The sequence below is a fragment of the Balaenoptera ricei genome, chromosome 7 (genome assembly GCF_028023285.1).
Source record: "Balaenoptera ricei isolate mBalRic1 chromosome 7, mBalRic1.hap2, whole genome shotgun sequence".
Taxonomy (NCBI): Eukaryota; Metazoa; Chordata; class Mammalia; order Artiodactyla; family Balaenopteridae; genus Balaenoptera; species Balaenoptera ricei.
In genome coordinates, this window is record NC_082645.1 from 50478911 (window position 1) to 50495471 (window position 16561).

General features: G+C 37.3%; 1 long non-coding RNA gene across 2 annotated transcripts in view; it reads right to left on the bottom strand.

The window, feature by feature from the left end:
- Nucleotides 1-15534, bottom strand: part of LOC132368507 (uncharacterized) — a 155013-nt gene extending 139479 nt beyond the window's left edge. For both annotated transcript variants that reach the window (XR_009504114.1, XR_009504113.1), the window contains exons 1-2: nt 15458-15534; nt 6947-7035 (exon numbers count right to left, since the gene is read on the bottom strand). This is a non-coding gene — a long non-coding RNA (uncharacterized LOC132368507). The remainder of the gene's footprint in view (nt 1-6946; nt 7036-15457) is intronic.
- Nucleotides 15535-16561: the final 1027 nt, after the last annotated feature.

Sequence of the window (16561 nt, forward strand, 5' to 3'; positions counted from 1 at the left end):
AAGTTCATAAAATATATTAAGTGAAATATTAATGTTCATGATTCAACTCTATGTATATGCTCATATATGTTTTCATATATGAGTATATATAAAGAATAAATATATATTCATTTATATTTACATACTTGATTTTTAAAAGATTTGAAGGAATACATCAAAGAATAAAATTAGTTAGCTCTGTATAATAAATGTATATGCTACTTTTTACTTTCTTTTTTACATTTGTTGGTATTTTCCAATTTTCCTACAATTGTTGGCATCTAGGAGACTTTCTGGCTACCTCTACCTCAATAAAAGAATGAGATACTAAAATATTTTAAAAGCTGCTTTTCAAATTAAATTAAATTTAATTTTTATAGTCAGGTTATGACTTATCCAACTCTGTTAAGACTGACTTCAGCAACTTAAAATTCAAAGTCTGGTTTCTCTGTCACTTCAAATTCCCCAAACTCAAATGTCATGTTTTCCTTTGGGTACTACATAAACCACCAATCAACCTGACAAGAGCATGTAAATAAGATATATGCCAACTTATCAACAATAATAATAATAATTTCCCTTTAATAATAATTTGCCATTCCAGATCTGACAATTGTACAATTGTACAATTGTACAATTGTACAATTATACAATTGTACAATTATATTAAGTTCAGTGTTATACTTCTGAATAGAGCAAAGCTTATTTTTTTATACCAGCATAATAATTCTTAGTGGGAAGAGGCCTATTTATAATTCATCTTTAAATCATTTCTTGTATACTTGGCTACAAATAACAGGGATCCCCAACTCAAATTTATTTGAACAATGAGGAAATTTATTGTCCCACGTAAGAAGTCTGGAGCTTGGGGGGCTCCAAGTAGTATGATCAATGGCTCAGTTATGCCAAAAGAAGCTCAAATTCTTCTACTTCTCATGCAGGCATTGCTAATGCATCAGCTTTGTTCCCAGGCTGGTTCCTTTCATGGGAACATGAGGGCTACAGCGGTTTTAGTCATAAAAATATCAAGAAGAATAAAATGAATCATCTCTTACTGGTCTCTTTCTAAGAAGCAAGGAAACTTTCACAGAAGCTCTCATCAGACTACTCCTCAAACCTCCTTGACCAGAACTGGGTCACGTGGCCATTCTTAAATCAATGGCAAGGAGAAGGAGATTAACATAATTATCATAGACAAATCAGGCATGGAGTTGCTTCCCCTGAAACACTTAGAGGATGGCTATGTGGACACAATCTGGGTTCTGCTGTGATAAAAGGAGATTAGGAGTGGAGACAGGGCAGGGATGAGGGTAAGAGTGGGGTGTGCGGCATGAATGTTGGGTAGGCAATCTTCTCTGCTCCAATTCCCATGTTGTTAATGACATGAGAAGAGGGAGGATTCTTTTTTAATTGAAGATAGTAACAGACACTGTGATCGATGCTGAGGATATAATAGTGGACAGGACCTAACCTCTCTTCTCCAGGAACTTACAGTATTAAGAGAGAAGAAACACAAGTAAACAGGCAATTAAACATAGAGTGTTACGTCATGGTGCCAGGGAAGCTCCTTGGATGGGGCACCCAACCAGCCTTGAGTCCCAAAAAAGGCAACATCGAGCTGGTTCCTAAAAGATGAGAAGGAGCCAGTCCTGTGGCAATTGAGAGCATGGCATGTCTGAGGAACTAGAAAGCATTGAGGCTAAAGATGTAAGCAGAAGAGAAATCAGGTAGAGTCTTGAAGGCCAAGCTTACATTTGGACCTGAAGACAACGGGACTCCAAAAAAGCTTATAAACAAGAAATAACATAATCTGATTTCCTTTTCAGAGCATTCGCTTCATCTGCAGAGTGGAGAATGGATCAGAGGTGGTCAAGCCTAGATTTAGAGAGACCATTTAGATACTTTTAGAGTAATCCAGGCCAGAAACCCAGAAATTAGAGGATAAATTCATGGTTTAGGTAACTAAATAGATACTGGTAGAGAGATGGAGAACTCAGAGGGTATAAACGATAATGGGGAAGATTATGACTTTAGTTTGGGACATTGTAATTTTGAAGTGCTTATGGGACATCTAAGGGGAAATGTGCAGTAGATAGTGCTATTTGGTTAGGCTGCTTATGATTATAAATAGCATTATTAATTCGCTATTAAATATTCCCATGAAAACCTCATCGAATAATATTAGTAATTGCCAGATTATATCAGGCTTTTATTTTTCTTTCTAGCTCTGACATGATTTGAGTGATATGATGAGAAAAAGTCATAGCAAATGTTTTACATGCTGACAATTTAAACTAATAGATATTTTTAGATGTTGTGTAAGAAAAGAGCTCTGGGCTAAAAATGATGCTGACATTTAAAGGTCCTCTATAAACTTCAGAAATGTGTAGCCTTAGACACCAAGGCTAGTAGTTTAGAAATAATGCTTAGCATCTAAACTTAATGCTTTTCCAACTTGGTTTTCTGTCTTGGGCTCAGACGTTCCCACCCCTATGCACTTTTAAGATGTTTACTCTTCTATGTTGTGACCTAAGAGCCTCACTTATACTGGGTAAGGGCATTTCCATCAGGTTTGTCCAAGGTGCTTTGTCCCTCTTTTCAAGTCCCTCTGGAGGACAGAAAGTCTTGGTATTTTTCCCTGTTTGAGACAAATGTTCCTCTGTCTAAAGAATGTGGCTATAAATTCTTTTAAAGGTCCATCCAAACTATATTTTCAATAAAATTTTTGTTTTGCACATTTATGTTATATAAGTTCATGGTAGAAATTTGGAAAATACAGAAAAGTGTAAAGAAAGTAAAATTGGATCATAATGGTACTACCCAGAAATAACAATGGTTAACATTTCTCTACCTTTATAATCTTCTTTCTATGTCTGTAAATAACAATGGCTAACATTTCTCTATCTTTATAATCTTCTTTCTATGTCTGTATATAGTTTTCTTACAAATTGGGATTATATCATACATAATATTCTGTAGATCTGATTTCTTTTTGTTTACCATTTATCATGATGCTCTTTCAATATCTTTAAGTATGCTTCAAGAACATGATTTTTTTAATGACTGGATTATATTCCATCATATTATATGATGGAAACAGTATTTTACCAAGCAGTCCCAGCTTCTGTGGACATTTAGGCAATTTCCAATTTTTTATAATACAAATAAATGCTGGGTGAACATCCATAACCATGTCTTTGTGACATTCTCTGATTATTAGGAAAATTTCCAAAAGTTGACTTACTGGGTCAAAAGCTGTGAATACTTTTAAAGCTTTTGGTGCATATTGCCAAATGTTTATTTCCAGGAAGTCTAGACAAATCTGCACTCTCACCACTGGTTTATTATACCATCTAGTTCAGAGTAAATGGCCTGTGCTTTTCCCTCTCTAATAAATTCCAAAAGAACAAGTCTTTTTAATATTTTCATAGTTCCTAATCAGCTTTCTTAAGCTGTGAGATTGACCAGTGAGGTTCTCCAATTTATTCTGAAACTACAGCCCTCTGGGAGAAGGAAAGAGCCGTGGATCTGGGGCTAGAGAACCAGGTTCTAGTCTCAGCTTTTTTACAAACTCACAGTTTGATTTTGGCAACTTAACTTCCTTAGGTCTTGGTTATCTCTGCCCAAATGACAAGATGGTACAAAAGGTGTCTATAGTCTCCTTCACTAAGTAGAACAATAACAATAGCAACAAAATGTTTACAAGTAGAGCGAGAATTTGGCAAATACACCAATGGTCTCAGTAAATAATGTTGTAGAATCTGATCTAAGAACATGCCATGATGGTCTTCTCCAAGTAAATTTTCCTTTCTTTGACAAGCTAGTCTCCTTCCTCTGGAAGCAGATTCTGAGGCTTAGGCAGGGCTGAACTTAGAACTAGTGGGGTGGTCAGCCACTCAGGTGATGTGATAGGGAGAGACCCCATAATCTCCAACTCGCTTCATTTATTTTACCTTTACAGCTTAATCCTTACATATTTAGTGAAAATAATCCTAGGAAGAAATTCATAACCATGGCCTTCAAGAGGCTAGGCCTCTACTGGGAGTAGGAACCCCGGGTCCATTTAAACTAGCTGGTAGTGAGAGCCAATGATATAAAAAACACCACCAGGGATTTCCTTGGTGGTCCAGTGGTTAAGACTCTGCCCTTCCACTTCTGGGGGCGTGGGTTCGATCCCTGGTCGGGGAACTAAGATCACACATGCGGCGCGGCAGGCCAAAAATAAATAAATAAAAATAAAAAAGAACACTAAAGTCCCTTAGAAATCACCACAAGATAATGTCTATAAACATTCAAGAGGATTTGATAGCACAACTAAAAGTCACTAGATTCCATTTCTTCTACTTTTTTCCTCTACCACCCAAGGGCAATCGAAAGTGTTTTCCAGCCATTTTTCATCTTGCCAGATTTTTGAAGCCTTGAGCTCATCCATATTTAAATCCTAAGAGGCAATATATATGTTGAGCACAATATTTCAGATATGTTTGGTTGACAGATTTTGAACAAAACCTTATTTTTCTGGAAAAGGAAAGGCAAAGCATTAACAACACAAAAAACTTCAAATGATTCAGTGAAGTACCAAATTATCTTATAGATAATAGGGTACCATAGCTATCTTTGGTTCCTAAGAACACTTGCTTTGCCCACTATTTCCTCATCATAAGCAAGCAGATATGCAATTGCCAAGTGTCTTGTGACTCCAGTGAGAGAACATAGGATTACAGCAAGGGTTTGAGGTGAGAGGCAGGCAAGCATCTTCATACCAAGGCTACCCAGACTGGATCCCAAAGGAACCTGACCCTGGTTTGTTACTACATTTCAAACGTGTGTGACTCAACTCTTAAACCTCGGTAGCTATTGAACCCCAAAATATTAGTGCCAATTAACTTTGATTAAATCAATTTGTTTTACCTTCTTAGAGAAAATGAATTTTAACTTTTTTACCTAAATAGACTAATGAAGGTGCTTTTCAACTTTGGCCGTCCATTAGAATCACCTGGAGAATGTTTAAAACCCCCCCCAATCCTGTGCTGCACCCCTAAACAAGTAAATCAATATTCCTAACAGTAGGCCCCAGGCAACAGTGTTTTTTAAGTTTCCCCAGGTGATTCCAAAATGTAGCCAAAGCTGAGACCCACTAATATAAGATTTACCTCAAGTAATTATGATATACACTTGAGTTTATTGTGCTTACTTGACCAATATAGAGCCAAAAATTATGGGAACAATTAATGAAGAGAGTTCCCCCCTGAGCTCCCCAGCCCTAGGAGATCCAACTACTTTTGGCTCTTACCTTCTTCATAGGGTACCAGCTGTGGTGTTTATCATATCCCAGCCTGAATCCGCAGTCTCCTGCTTGGGAATCCTAAGGTTATCCCAGGAGCTCTGACACACCTTATAACACCTTTCGTCTTCTTCTCAGCCTACTCCCAAACCACTTAGCTCAGAACTCCTGAGAGGTCCCAGAACCACCTCTCCCCTTGAAATGCTAAAGTCAGCTAAGGTGGATGGATGTAAATTGGTATGACTCTTCTCGGTTCTTTTAGTTCTCTGAAGAAAAGTCTAGGACACGGCAGCTTCAAGAAATGATTGGGGGAGAGGGAGGAATGAGGGAGAATCTCTAGACCCTCCTCAGCCTTCACCTCCTCTGTTACCTCTATTCTTTGTGATATGAACAATTCACATTTTCTCTATGTCTCATATAGCTTATATAAGGTGACGTAAGAACACAGCTTCTAAGTACTAGAAGGATTCTCTTGTCAAAAGGACAAGCACCCACTCAACCCCTCTACTTAGTCACCTGTGCTCTATGCTTGGCTGTACACAGGTATCCCACTACCAAAAAAATGGTATATTTGAATTATCCTGTTAGGATTTTTACTCATAACCAATTTATAAATATTCAGTATGATTTCTGCACAGTCGGTCTTCCAAACTCGAGGCCAAAATTTTTAAATGTTGTGGGGTGGTTTTTTTTTAACTTAGATTGACTATATTTACACCTACACATTTAGGAAGTAGATAAATGCTGTTTGTGTGCTACAATTGTGATAAGCATATTGAATACAATGATTGTCAAGCAAAATTTCCATGTGCAATTTTAGACAACACTGTCCAAAATGGGACCATATATAACCACCCCTTTCCTACTGAGTTATGACAAATCATGTAGTTAAAAATCATGGTTAGTCCTGTCTCAGACTAAATATAAGAATCTTCTTAGCAAAAATCTGTTTTGCTTAAAGAACAACTTCAGTTTCCTCGGAGAGTCACTGAACCCAAATTTGTGGTTCAAACACAGCAGCTCCCTACTTCTATCGGGCCTTTCATTTTTCCTAGCTTTGTTTGCAGCCTGAGGTTGCTGCAATTAGGTCTCCTCACTTCATCCTATAGTTCTATACATAGTATGTACTCTGAATCATCTGGTAATATAAGACCCGGTTAGTCCAGTTCCTGCCAATTTACCTATTTTGCCGGTGTGTTAAATTTCATTATCTCTGGGACTGCATTGTGCTTCCATGATTATGACTCAATAAAATACAGCTCAGTTCAAATCTCAACAACAGGAAAAGAGGTTTGCAGGGTTTGCTTACAAGTAAGAATGCCATATGCTCCTCGAAGAAAAAAATATGCTAATTACCAAGGAAGAAATCAGATAAGAAAAATACAGAATTGTTGCAGACCTACTACGTAAACAAGCAAGATACTTTCTGTGCAATGGGAATAAATGTGGTAAAGCCACCCCTCATGCTTTCTTGTTCAGCTGAATCTACACTGAATAGGATAAAGAGCAAGAAAAAGCCACTTTCTAGCAGTAATGTAGTATATATGTAGATTGACATATTTCATATTTTAAGTCCAAACTGTCTCACATTCCTTGTTTTGGTCCTGGTAAGGTTAAAGATAAAATAAGATACTGAATCAAAATCTGTGGACAAGTAACCTGAACTGAGTAATTACAACTTACCAAATAAAAGCAGATTCTTTTCCTTTACTTTGTGTTTCTTGAACTTGCTGCCCTTCTCCAACTTCGTGTCTTCACCCTAGAACTTGTTGCTGGAAGGAAATGTTAAGTTCAGTCAATCATTTGTCTCCAAAATAACTGCTGGTGCTTGAATTCAACTCTTCAGGGTTTTTTCTTTCCTTCAGCTGGTTTGTGATTATAGTTAAAGCTTTGTTTAAGGGGAAAAAAAGAAAAAGAAGAAAGAAGGAAACCATACAGCTTTTCCATCCAAAAAACACATGGGCAGGACATTCTGGCACAGTGACCTATGCCTCAAAGCAGAGTTTTCATACCAAGGCACCTTCCTCCATGCCGAACACACTACCCAAGACTCTTCAAACACAAGCGTCCACACGGAATTTCCTCCAGAAGAAAACTGAGGCAATGTGTCTAATAACCACTTATAACTTGGTATTTCCAAAGGTTAGGATCTGTACTGGCAGTCTAGAACAAAGGCTAGCCCTCAGCAATTTTGTAAAATAGGCAATTAGGTTTGGTCTGTTTTGCTGGCAGAAGTAAAATAAGAAAAATACAGGCAAGCTTTTAGCAAATGACCCCTTAATGAGGCAAAAACTTCGGGGGGCTAACTCCACTTCTCGTCAGGTTAGCCTAATATTACAAGAATTCCAAAGGGGTGAACACGTAACATTTAGCCATGCTGTTTCCCAGGACACAGGAAGATCCCCATCGCCTTAGTTATCAATATTTTATCCACCAAGGAGTCAGGAAGGTCATAACCACACGGGGAAATCAGATGAGTCTGGACAAAATATCACATCACAGCTAAGAGGTCACAACTGTTGAACAATCCACATGCCACATGCAGGTAACTTTCCATGCAAGACCCTCACAAGAGCTAGAATATGGAAACAGCCCAACACGGTCTCTCAGCACAGGCTATGGGCGGTGTCCTCTGGATGGCGACAGATTGTCTGCACTGGTAGACTCCCTCAGGGGTCCCCGCTGCCCGAGACTGGCAGTACTCAGCTGTCTGTAATGGTGACTGCTGCTCTCCATATGATTCCCACAAGTCCAGTCCCCTCACCTTAGGTCTCACCAGCATCTTTCAAAGTCCTTTTCCACCCAATTTTCTTCCATTTCTACCATCCCAAGTAAATCTCAGCTGCTCGTGTCCATTGCCTAATTCTCTATTGGGTTATTCATCTTTTTCTTATTGATTTATAATCATTCTTTGCATATTAAAGGAATTTGTTCCTTATTTCCACCTTTGCTGAAGTTATTTTTTCCCAGTACTTGTCTCTTAACTTTTTTAATAGTGTTTTTTTTTTCTTTTCAGAAGTCTTAAATTTTCACTAGTCCGTCTTTTCCTTTATGATTTCTAGATTTTATGTCATGCTAGAAAAGAAAGTCTTCCCTGCTCCAATTTTTTTTATCACTCATGTTTTTGTCCAGCATTTCTTACAGTTTTATTTTTCACATTCAATATTTGATTGGTCTGCAACTTATTTCAGCTATGGAGTAAGTTAGTGATACAACTTTATATTTTTCAGATAGCTAGCTAGAACTCCGACATTTTTGCTGAATAATGGATATCTGTTCCTCTAATTTGAAATTCCAACATACTAAATTCCTTACACATTTGGGTCCATTTCTGGACTCTCATTTCTATTCCTTTGGTCTGTCTAGTTTCAAAGTTTTAAAATTGTTACAATCTTATTTATTTTTTTTTGGTGTGGCTGTTCTCCACTCCTAGCCCCGCCCCCACATTATTACTCTTTTATCTCATAATTTGCCTGGTTCTTTCCCTAACCCAACCCCTAAACTTTAGTATCATTTTGAATGATGCCTCACCTCAGGAATGCAGAAAGAATTGGAAAATGAGAGGCTAGTTCCTGCTAATGAGATATCATATAGACTATAGACCTTGACCCACAGACTCTAATTAGCTTCCTTCATTTTTATAACTTCTGTAGAACAGGAGGGCTAGGACTCGCAATTGAACCTGGCCAATTATTCACCAGCCAGTCTAAGCATGTGATATAATTGCTCCTCCAATTGTTGGCAAACAAGATGGCCATATGAAACCAGCTCTTAGCTAGACTATGGGCAGCAGGGAAGTCCGGGTATATTGTTCCTGCCACTGCAACCCTGGTGGGCAACACAAGTGGATGTGAGAGGGAACAGGCAATGAAGATTACATTTGCAATTGAGAAAACATAGGGCTAAGAGAAACTACATTCCTGTTCTTATCTCCAAGGCAAAGAACCAAAGTCACTTCTTTGCTTCCTACATTAAAGGGCAAATAGATGGGCTATCCTATGAATTCAGAATGGTTTAAACCAACTTGGAGTGGAGGAAGTGGAGAATTTGTCTTGCATACTCCGAAGTAGGTCTGGTGTACATTTCCTAGGAAGTTATCTCCTTTCCTGCTATGAGGAACACTTACAGTCATTGGAATAATACAGTTTTACTAACCAAATCTTTTACTTAGAAAAAATAAAAATATAAAATTTGGGTTTTTTGTGAAGTGTGGTTGGAAAATCTCATTGTGAAATCCACCTCAAAGGTGATTCTGCAAATCGTAATCTAAAATAGGAAAAAATATAAGGAGTAGGAGCAAATGGCACATCTGTGCAATGGAAGCAGTAATGCCTTCCCCAGGCTATAGATTTCATCTGTGAAACTGAAGCCTCCAATGTCACTAACGTTGTTATGAGCTACCAGAACTAGGGCTGCTTCCCCCCATACTGAGCAAAGTTTTACTTAGGTTTTCTCATCACAGTGAAATGGAAGTTTTAAGCCAAATGCTTTTGCTCTCCCCTTATTCCCTAACACATACAGCACTAAACAATATTCAAATAATACCTCACAACTCCTAGGCATCTGTTGAAAGTGGGATAGTTTGCATCTAAGACCCCCTCTGGACCGCTACTCTTGGTCTTAGGAATGGCTGTCCGGGAAGCATTTGACCTCAGACCACAGCCAAGCTCCAAGGTGGCAGGTGTGCAATTGCTTCCAATGGGAAAAAGATTATTTCCTCTTTTATTACCTCTACTGAAGCAGAAATTGAGAGATTGCAGGGGTCTTATGTCATTTAAGCCAAGATCTATGGTAATATCAATCTCAAATTTCTTGATTTGTTCAATGCACTGAAAAGCAAGTCCCACTCTGTTCTTTAATAGAAACATTAGAGAGTTAACAGGCATAATTTCTTGATAACAAGGGGCTTCTTGTGATCCTTGTACAAACATTACATGATCTCTTCCCTTGCTGCCATATGTATAATTTATCTTTTAGGAAGAGACTTACAGATCCATCCCTAGTACCTCACAGTTGTGGTCACAGTTTATTAACCCCCCAAATATGTTAAGAGTCTTTAAGATGCATATGCCCTTTAACCCAGTAATTCCAATTCTAGCATTTTATCCAAAATACAAAATTAGTAAGTTAAAGAAAACAAAAATTATATATATCAAAAATTATTTCTAACAATAAAAATGGAAAACAACTAAAATGTCCAATAAATAACTGTTTATCTATATGGTTAATTATTACACAACTGTTAAAGGGTATATTTGCAAAGAATAATTAATGATACAGAGAGATATGTGCCAAAACTAATGTATTTATTAAAATATTTACAGATTATATATAAATGTATAGAGCATTCATAAAAATATTAATATATAAATCCAAATTTCCCCTAGGTCCCATCAGCTTATTTGTAGGAAAGGCCACTAAATCCAAGGGATCATTAGCTCTTTTTTTTTTTTAATATCCTTTATTTGGTTTAACAGATTGTTTACACCATAAATATTTTTCTTATCTTTTTTCAAATTGAAGTACAGTTGATTTACAATATTGTGTTACTGTCAGGCATACAGCAAAGTGATTCGGATATATATATATATATTCTCTTTTTTCGATTCTTTTCTATTATAGTTTATTACAAGATAGTGAATATAGTTCCCTTTGGGGATCATTAGCTCTTAAGATCCAAGTTACAAACCCTCAGGCTTCCTTCTGCTGAATACCCCTTAGGAAGTCCCCAAAGGGCACATGGGTTCTCCAAGATGAAGACTGTGGGCAGAAACCAGGCTGGGGTGGATGCATGTGCCATTTCCCTCTTAGCCTGGAACTCCTGCTCCATCATAGCAATCAAGCCCTGTGAATGGGAATAAAATGGAGGAACAGGGCTCCAGCAATCACCTTACAGAAAATGACCAGAAATTCCACATATGACTTCTGCACATGTCTCATTGATAAGAAGTTTGTCACGTGGCCACACCTAGCCTCAAGGGAACCTGGGAAATGTAGATTTTAGTTGGATGGCCATGTATCCAGGAAGAAAAGCAGAATGAATTTTGAGGTCAACCACTAGTCTACCACATCACATTATACACACTAAAAAAAAAAAAAAAAAGTGCAAGAAGGAAATACACCCAGAAGTTCACAGTGGCCATTTATAGTGGGGTTTGGGGTAATTTTTCTCTTTCCACTTACTGAATTTTGTAAACTTCCTACAATGGCTATCTATTTCCTTCATAAGATGATGAGAAACATTATTAATTTAAAAGAAAAATAGACTAGAAATAAATATTCTAAAATATTATCAGAAGTTGTCTTTGGAAGATGATGCTACATGTAATTTTTTCTTTATATTTTCTAAATTTTTTATAATCTATTTGGAGTCTTAGAAAGTAGTTCACCAAATGTCTTAGTTCCTGCAGGGGCAGGTAGAAATAGTGTTATGGCCTATATATGAGTTTCACACATGGTCACAATTACAGTGTGCTTCTGTCAGAGCCCTCTGTTTTCTTTGTTTTAAAATAGAAAGTAAGCCTGTTTGTATATCACTCTCTTTAAAATGATGAATGACATGAAATTCTTCAACCTGCCCCCCAAAGCAACCATTTTAAGTAACTCATCTGTTCAATTCTAGAATGGAAGCTATATTTAACTGCTAACTAGTTTTCTTCAAAGTAACTTACAACTCTCCCATCTACATAACAACTTCTTACCTCCCTGCTCAGCTTCCCTGCTGGAACATTGCTGTCCCTGCCATCCTCACACTTAGCCTATATTACATTCAAGCAGGTTTATCTCACTGAACTAAGTCCACCCTCACACACCCACCCTGGTTTCCACTGTCAGAAGCTCAAGATGTTATCTTATACAGTATAAAGAAATTTCAATGGGACATTTTTGAAGACCTGATGAAGTCAATTCTGAATAGTCAAACCATAGAGGCTGAAAGAGTAAGAAACTAAAATATTTGGGAAGAAATAGGATTCTCCCAGTAACAATTAAATCATATAAGAAAAGTAACACTTTACTCAAAGACAGCTCTGTTTAGGAATGTGTACAACAGAGAAAAATCAATTAAAGTAAACTTAAAAAAAAAAAAAGGAGACGTCAGTGTGCTGGAAATGTTACAAAATTGCAAAATACTTCTCCTATATTTTCCCCTTCTTGCTTATCTTCCTACCTCTGCAACACTCCATACCTGAACATCACACAGAATGCAAATATCATTGTAAAAAACAAGTACTAATAGAAACACCATCTCTCAGTATTTACAAGAACAAAAACTCTACCTTCACTTTTTCAGGGGACAACTGATATGGTTCATCATGTGGCATTTTACCCTGTGATTCCCACCAAATGATTTAGTTGAAATGGGAATATGTATTTACTTAAGCACATTTATCAAAACTCACTCTGCATAAGCGATATGACCTCCTGGATGATTGGTGTACACCTTCATGAGAAACCAGTCCCAATTGACAGGTTTCACTGACCTTCTATGTGATGATTGGGTGGGGAGGACGGAAGCGAGGAGAGACAATGACAGACAGGAATACAGTTCTATTTCACTTCTTATCTTACATTAAGGTTCCAAAGTGTCTTCTTTCTTTCCCACCTCCCACTTCCAAAACTTACTGACTGCTCTACTCTAGCTCATTTATTTTCTCGTTCAATTGTTCTCCTGATACTACAGTTTTTTTAAACTTCACAGTAGTGTAATTTCTTAATCGTTTGCTCTGACATAGTCCTTATTTCCTTCAGTTTTTCTTCTTTCTCTCCTGAGAAACATAAATTACATTGATTCCTGACGGCTGTTCTGCATCTCTCTTTGTAAAGACTGAGACAAAGAATTAGCTAGGTCTGATACATTTGTCAGCCAAATTATCCTGGGATTTTGTATTTATAACTATTATTTCATTTATAATATAAAAAGAGTAAGGCTTTATTTTTTTCCCTACTTCCAGGTTCCATTTTCCTCACCTAGACTATCATCTATGATATGCAATAGACGACTAAGACATAAATAGATAATTTACTTATTTTTAAAAAAGAAAGATGAAGAGGAGGAAGAGGGGAGACTTACTTGAAACATCCAGTAACTCAAGATTTTGTAGAATAATCTAAAGCTTATTGCTATCTCTGTAGACACAGCTTTTTATAATCCCTAACCTTTTACACTCTGCAGGTCTTAGAGTTTTTGGACTTCTGAATTAGGAATTGTAATGTTTGCATCCCTATCAGTAAATTCCCTTTAAAAAGTTGGTCCTAGTAACTGTGCTAGCTAAAGTCATCATTGTCTAGAAAGCATTTTAACAAGAGCCTTTTTTGCAGTCTATTTTTAGCATAAGCTGATATACCAGGTCACTGCCAATTTTTGACTGAACTAGGAATCCTTTCTTTCTAGCAAATGGGTCTTCCAGAAGAGAATAGCATATCCAGAATGAATATTTCTGGATATGCTATTCAGAAAAGAAAGAACGTAAAACAAAGAAATATATTTCTTTATTTTACTGGAGCTCACTTCCATTGTCTCCCCAAAAGGAGAACAGTCCCCACAGGTTTGGGGAAGCAGAAAAGCAGAGAGCTAAGACACAGAATAAGGCTAACTCATTTAAGTGGTAGCCTCCTTTCTAAAATGGAAAGCATCATTGCTATTTTTTTTTTTTTTGTAATAAGGAGGGAGCAAATTCTTGATATAAATTTTGCAAATCTGTAAACTGATAATAAATTATTAATCAGGGCTAAGAGTTTTTTTTAAGATAAGCTCTATGAAATTATGAATACAGAACATGTAGAGGAAATTAAGTTGCTATTGCCATCTGGAAGGCAAACTAGGAAGGTCAAAGACATCTAAGGCCTGGAGAAATGTAGATGAGGCAACAGGATGAATAGCTGCTCCTTTTGCGAAAGCTGTTGATCTTCTAGACAACTAGAAATTCTAGACTTTTTATTGGATGTTTTATTGATTATTGTTTATAGCAGAATATGATGAAAGAATATAAATATGCAGATGGGTTCTGAACAGTGAATTCAAGGGGAAAATGTCAAATTTTTAAAACAAATCTGCACAGGAAACATACATGGGATAATTCATTTTGACATTCAAAACTAATTACACATTATGAAATAAAATAAAATTCACATTGGTCTCTGTGTAATAAATGCTGCCTAGATTTGCATGGCCCTAATACAATAAGATTAAGAATATTCTATCACTGTTTATCCTTTGTGATCAGTTGTTTATCCCGTGTTAAACAAATATTGTGGGAAGAATAGATGGGAACAGGCTCCAAAACCATTCCTTGGATGCTCATCAACAGAAACACAGAGAGACAGCAGAGCTCAGAACTTGGACAGATAAAATCCAACAGGAAAACCAAAAGAAAACTGACTAGAATTTTAAATCTTTTAACAATGACTAGAGTCACGGTATTACTGGTATCAATGCAAACCTGATGCTGCAGAAAATAACTTTGGATTTTTGTTATTCCAAAAAAATAAATATATCAACTTGACTTCCCAAGGAGATCCTTAATGATACATGTGCCAAGGAAATATATGCATGTATATATATATATATATAAAATGTATTTTATATATAGTCTTTTTTGAAAAAAGCAAGAGAAAAAAAAATCATGAAGAACATATAACATATGGCATTCCCTATCGCCTCAGCTGGTGTTTGCCATTTCCTGCTTGTAACTTTCTTAATTTTACATCTTCTCCTCAATTTCAATATACTAGACATTTTAATCAGATTTGCAAGCTGGCCTTCCCGGTTTCCTCATTTGCTGCTCCAGCTCCTATTAATCTTTTCAGTTCTATGACTAGGCCTACTCAATTTGAAGAAAAACTAATACTTACAATGCCTAGGGTGTCTTCATGAATAATCAATAACGTGCTCATTGTGATGTAGCTGTCTGGGTAAGCTACGCTCAGATGCAAAAAGCAATAAAATAAAAATGTATTCTAATATTCTAATCAAATTTTATGGGATGAATATACGTGATGTTAGTGAGAGTAAAAACCAATGAGTGGCGTGTAGGCAGCCGTTGAAACAAAAAATATAACTGACTTCGAGCAGCTCAAGCATTGCCCCTCAGAGGTGGGTCTCAATTTTATTAACTTCTAGCTCCAGCCAAAGCTAGGCTACATAATGAAGCAGTTCTCCTTCAGAAAAACAGGAAAACAGAACTGGTTATTTACCTTCAGGCAAATGCGCTGAATGTCCACTGCCCAAAAGCAGCTAACAAGGAGCTCCAGGCCACTAGGCTGGCAAAACCTTCCTCACCAATTCCAAGGTCAAAAGTGAAAGCAAACCATGGGAATTCCCTGGCAGTCCACTGGTTCGGCCTCCGCGCTTTCACCGCCGAGGGCCCAGGTTGGAGCCCTGGTTCCGGGAAGTAAAATCCCGGCAAGCCTTGCGGTGCGGCTAAAAAAAAAAAAAAAAAGTGAAAGTAAGCCAAAACAAGACAAAAAGTGAAAGCCATTCCACTGTAAAATAAATGCCAAGTTGTTCTCAACTAGAAATCAGAGTTACTGGGAAAGGTTAGCAATTCAGGGCGATGCCGCATTCCAAGCTTCTCACTGCAGTCCGAAGAACGCTCAGGGTTCCTTCAGCAGTTAACTCTGCGCCCCTAGACGCCCCAAAGAGTATTGCTGGCAACTGCACAGAGCAACCCACTCGAAACACATTCTTTCCCATGCTGGCAGCAATGTCTAAGATGAGGCAATACCAGGTAAGGAATTAATGTGATCAGCCAGGGCTTGATGTTGCTATCTCAGATGTTAAGGTTTCCTGAGGGAATCTGAGCTAATTTCCTAAAAGTATACACACGTAAGCAGGGATTCCCTCACATTTTCTCAGATTCACTAATCAAGGTGGTTATTAGAGAGTCTGGACTTCACTTTATCCTAAATGTCCCAGCACATGGGATTGCAAACTCACCCCAGCACCTTCCTGGTATGCCTCCTCACAAAATTGTCTAATGGAGGATATGATTGATTACCTCTTCACAGGTACTTCTCCCCATGGGGATGATCAGGTTTTAATGAAACTTTTACCAACACTACTAGAGGAATCTATAAAATTTGAGGACTGGGAGATAAGAGGGGAAAAAATACACTTTTTCTAGGCAACCAGTTTTGATGTAGTATTGTCAATAGTCGTTTTCAATTTATCATCTAGCTCTTGATATAAAAGTTCATACATCAAAGCATGAATCCACAAATGCAGAACCAGGACTCCATATATCAAACAGCATAGACATACTTCCTCAGTTATAGAAATTAAAACTCTTTTCTGGTCAT